Source organism: Heterocephalus glaber, unplaced genomic scaffold (genome assembly GCF_053883595.1).
Source record: "Heterocephalus glaber isolate CG9 unplaced genomic scaffold, H.glaber_assembly_v1.0 deba00001593, whole genome shotgun sequence".
NCBI lineage: Eukaryota > Metazoa > Chordata > Mammalia > Rodentia > Bathyergidae > Heterocephalus > Heterocephalus glaber.
The window spans coordinates 3296180-3302179 of record NW_028258368.1 but is presented as its reverse complement, the minus strand read 5'-3'; positions in this window follow the sequence as shown (position 1 = coordinate 3302179).

Sequence of the window (6000 nt, the reverse complement as noted above, 5' to 3'; positions counted from 1 at the left end):
AAATCAACCAACAACAAATGCTGGTGGAACTGTGGAGAAAAAGGAAGCTTCTCCACTGTTGGTGGGAATGTAGACTGGTGCAACTGCTGTGGAATTCAGTGTGGAGATTCCTCAAAAAACTAAGAGTAGAGGTCCCATTTGACCCAGATATTCTCTTTCTGGGTATCTTCCCAAAAGAATTAAAAGCATCATACCACAGCAATACATTCACATCTATGTTAATAGCAGCATAGTGTATAATAGCTAAATCTTGGAAACAACCCAAATGTACATCAATCAATGAATGGATAAAAAAAGATGGGGTTTTTTTTAAATATATAATGGAGTACTATTCAGCCATAAAGGATAAAGGATAAACTTGAGACACTTCTAGGTAAATGGATGCAACTTGAAACCACACTCCTTGGAGTGCTGAGAAAACATCACTCTCATTCTCCTTTCTCTTCCTTATTGGGTCTCTCAGGAAGATGGAAGATGGCATTGGAGGTGGCTTGTGCATTTGTCTCCTGAGAATCATGACTTTATGTTAGTTTAACTAGAGATAAAGAACATAATTTCCTATGCCTGGGGCCTGGAACATTGATTCTTCAGTGTGCTAATCCATTGGTATATCTGTTCACTTACCCTCCTACAATCCATTTTCTCCTCAATTAAAGTGTTTCTCATTTATCCACTGGAATGAAACTTAGTTCTTAAAAATACTAAAATATTTTTACATGAACTTTTTACAATAAATTAAGGTTTGGAAAAGTAATACTACTGTTTTAAAAAATCTACTTCAGTGTGTTTGAAAGTTAGGTCCACAATGTATGTGTTTCTTTGTGTTTTCACAATTTCTAATATTGCCTCTGAGTTTCCTCTTCTGTCACCCTACTCATATACTTTAAAAAAAAGTTTTCAATGGACTTTTCCTGACTCTTAGAGTGAAATAGATATTGTTATGTAGCAATATATGATGAAAATAGATGAAGGGAATTACTTTTCTTCACAGGAGCACAGGAAATTCTAAGAGCACCAAGCATTCTCATCCCGGATTCACACAGTAATTTGTTAGAATACCTCTCTTATAATGTTTATCATTTCTTTAGCAACTATATAAGTTCCTTAGCCAAGTCATGTCTGTCTGAATCATAGCACATAATATATTTTGTACATTTATAAAAGAGAAGGGGAGGGAGCTTTCTTTTCAAATCATTCAAGATTCTCTTTAGCAATTCCTTTGTTCTGATCTTGTGAGAAGAAATTTTTTCAGCTGGGCATATACTTGTAATCTCAGTACTCTGGGAGTTTGAGGAAGGAGCATTGCAAGGTGGAGCCCAGCCATGCCAACTTAGTGAGACCCTGTCTCAGAATAAAAAGTAATAAAAAGGGCTGGGGCTTCAACTCACTCTGAAGCTCACTTTGCTCCCCGGTACCTAATAATAATAGAATAATAATAATTATTATTATTTTTCCATTTCAGTGTCATATTTTGCTTGCTTTGTATATATTGCCTTTTGTCTTTTACTATGGTTAACTTAATATTCCTATTTTATTGCTTTTATGTATCCATCATGCTGTACTGGTATATATACATATCATATCTTGATCCTTTTTGCTTTATCCATTTATCTGTTGATAGGCATATAGGCCAGTTCTATAATTTAACTGTTATGAAGTGTAGTACTATTTGTAAAATAGGGCAACTACTATGGAAATCAGTATGGAGATTCCTCAAAAAACTAAAAATAAAAATCCCATTTGACCCAATTATCCCTCTTCTGGGTATCTTCCTGAAAGAGTTAAAGTCATGTTACAGTGATATATGCATGTCCATGTTTGTGATTTAGTATGATATTTCTTTTTATCTTTCTCCCTACCATCTATACTTTTTCAAGAGAATTCTTACCGGAGTCACAGAACCTAGAAATTTATTTGAGTAATTATTTTTCTAATTTCCTTAAGAAAGGACCATAATTGGTACCACTCTACATGTCTAGGAGAAATGTTAATGGACTATTTATAATGGATGCTTCTGGGTATTAAAGCTGAGTTCTGTCCTTGAACCCTTGTTGAGAAAAGCTCTGCATTTGACTTCACCTAGCATACTTCTTTATAGACAGAAGGTACTCCTTTATATAAACAGATAAACAAATAACTAAATTTCTGTGAGCTTTGAAATCATTTGAACCTTCATTAAATCTGTGGTTTAACAAAAGTATTTTCTTATAATAAGATTTCTTGACTATTAGAAAGATGCAGATATGTGTAAACACTAGTATTTTGGCCATAATAAAATTTAATAGCTACTTTATTTATAATGTGTTAAAATGCAATAGCACTTATATTTTATAATGTAATCATTGTGTTAAAAATATGTAGGCAGGGACTAGGGATTTAGCTTAGTGGTTCCAGTGCCTGCCTCACAAGTGCAAGGTCCCCAGTTCTATCCCCAATACCAAACAAGAACAACAACAAATATATATGTAGGCAATATTACTTCTCCTTATAAATATAAAACCTTCACTTTCACCATGCTGATCACAATTTCTTTTCACTAATTTTGCTCTATAACCTTCACATTAATTTACAAAGCAACCTTGACAGGCAAGTCCATATCTTTAGAAATCAAATGACAAAGTGCAGATGGACTTGGACTATTCTTTCCATTCCCATCTATTTCTAGCTTATAAAGGGATGTTAGACCCCCTCCATCCAAAAAGTCATTAAAACCAAAACCAAAAAGACATTAGCAAAGTAATATTTTACAAACCTAAAATTAAACCTTAAAGCTCAGGAAGAAGAAGAAAGGTTACTCCTGAGTAAAGTGAATGGAGAAGTGTTCCAAAAAGGGTCACAGTGAATTCTGCTGCTAATGTGGAAGCAAAGCCCACATCCAATGGTCAGTCCATTGTCTCTCAGAGAAAAAAATCAGCCTACATTTACCTAGTTTTCCTTGTATTTATTAATTTGAGAAATAACTATTATGCTGTTTAAGCAATAGGGTTACCAGGACTAGAATTGCCTTAGTAACAGAAGTTTCCTGTCAGTTTGAGAGCCAAGATGGAGCATGGGTCAAATGAGGGGTCAGTTACTACAAAACCACAAGTGGTGGGAATTCTCAAGGAAAGCGTTAAAAGTACATTTAGATTGTTCTCATCTCCATATCTAGAATATATTTTAAAAGTGTCTGGAAGATCTGGTTTTACTGTATTACATACATAGCTACATAGTGTGCTATATAGTTTATGATGACAGAAAAGACTCCTTTGGTATTTGTTGCATGATCTTAGACCAACACTGTCCAGTAGAAACCCAAAGTCAGTCATGCACAGAATTTAAAGGTTTTTGGTTGTCACACTGTAAAAATTAAAATAAGCAGGTAAATCTAACTTTCATATTTTATTTACCCTAGTATATCCAATATCATTTCAATGTGTAGTAGAAAATCATTGATGAGATTTTGCTTTTCTTCATATTAAATAAGTCTTCAATATCTGGTGTGCACTTTATACTTACAGTGCATCTCAACTTGAAGCCATTTTTCAAGTGTGTGGTAGTCACATGTTCCTGTATTGGTTGGTGCAGCTCTAAACTTAGTATGTTAACAAGGTTTTAAAATATTCTTGAAGAGATACAAGAATTGTGCCCTTCATATGTTCGTTTATATATGTGTATCATAATTAACATTATGTATTATTATTGGTTAACATTGTGTATATACTATCCTAATGAACATTATGTATGTAGTTATTTTTTCTATGCTGATAACATAAACTGAATAAAAATTAATATTATTTCATTCATTTTTATATTAAAATTCACATGAATGAATATACTCAAAAGGATAGTGTTAAAAGAGCATTATCATGTGGTGTTGCGTTTACATTGTAGAAGCAGGTTTTGAAAAAAATAACAGTATCAATCAGGGTAGGATTACAAGAAATTCTTTAGTAGAGGAATTATTTTTCTTATATGCAATCTTTACGCAGGTCCATCAAGTCGTATGAACTGGGCATGATAAACTTCTGTGGACAGAAGACATGAAATGTTAATCTCTAGGTGCCAGATAACACTCTAACATGGACCCTGGCTAACAGCAAGTAGGTTTCAGTGCTCATATGCTAATACGCTATTTGTTTCAGTGAAATAAGTGATATTGAAGTTGGGAACAACCACAAAAGGTAAATGCATATGAAGACACTGAAATTTTAGCAAACATTACATATAATCCTCACCATCTATTAGTAAAAACAGAGCTACCATGAGGCTGCTAAAGATTAACTTCCTTTATTAGAATAAACACTTTAATGAAGCCACATCTGCCACTAAATGATCATTCCAACTAACAAAAAATATTAGTTGGTCCAACACTATATATAGAATGGTCAGGAAGAGCATGTGAAAATACAGACTGCTCAATGGCTTAACCAGAAGAGCCCTACAAAGGAAGTCATTCTGCAGCTGCTCTCTCAGCTTAGATCTTACTTGGGCAGGGTCAGCCACAATATGAAATAAGGACTCTTATGTGAGATTTTATTTATATTCATTCCATAAAAGAGACTCCCTAGATGTTAGGATAAAAGGAAGTTTCAGTAACCCTTAAATTTGTACTGTTACTTTATGTAATATTTTTGGAAAATATATCACAGTAACGATGAAAAAACTACTGTATGAGCTATCTACTCTATAAATATTACTTATAATAGCCAAAACATTTAAAAAACCCAAATGTCCATCAACAGATAAACAAAATATGGTATATCTTTTGGAATATCATTCAGTTAGAAAAAGGAATGAAGTACTCACATATGCTATATCACAATCATGAAAATGTTGTGAATGAAGCTAGACACAAAAGACCACCTATTGTGATTCCATTTATATGAAATGTCTTGACTACGCAAATTATAGACCTATTAGAAAGGCTTTTATCAAAAAAGACAACATACCAAGTGTTGGTGGAGAAAAGGGAGCCACTATATACTGTTGGTGGTAAATCAGTACAATCCTTTTGGAAAACAGCATGAAGTTCCTTAAAAAATTAAAAATAGAAATACTATATGATCCAGCAACTTATTTTCTTTGTATGTATCCAAGGGAAATAAAATTAGTATGTTGAGGAGATATCTGAGCTGGGCATGGTGGCACACACCTATACTCCCATCACTCTGGAGACTGAGGCAGGAGGATCACCAGGAGTTCAAGGCCAGCCTGGACTGTATAGTGAAATTCTATTTAAAAAAAGAAAAGAAAAACAAAGCCAACAGAGATATCTAGATGCCCATGTATATTGCAGCATTACTTACAATAGCAGTATATGGAATTAATGTAAGTATGTATTGATGAATGGGTAAATGTGGCATATTTATGCATAATCTTGCTATTTGCAACACAAACCTGGAAGACATTATGCTGATATAAGCTAGGCATGTACATGTACCAATTTCCCATAAAGAATGTAAACATTATATACTACAAACATGTACTATATGCTGATTCCAAAAAAGTACACGTCAAATACAAGGACAAGAAAATACATGTCAAATACAAGAAAAGTGAAAATGGAGTCATATGCCAAAAATTTTAATAAAAACATGTACAAAAAAGAGGGCATCGAGAGATGGAAGAGGAAAGGTAGAAAAGGGTAAGGGATGAAAAAAGGAATTAAAATATCTCATACCTGTACCAATTCCCCACATGGAATGTAAACATGTACTAGTAAAAAAAAAAAGCTGGAAAAAGAAAATGGAGTGCCTGTTTTACTATCAGGCAGTATAGATTTCTTAGAAAAGACATATCAAATACATCATTTAAAAAATATACTAAAAAAATATTACATTGAGAGGACATAACAATCCCAAATGTTTACATAGCTTTTAGCAGTTTCAAAATACAAAAAAGCAAAAACTGAGAATTGCATACCACTTAGTAAAAGGGATGGTATATTAATATACTTGAATCTCCAAATGTTTAGTGCAAATAGCCAGACAAGAGAAAATACTTTGATTCCTTTTAATT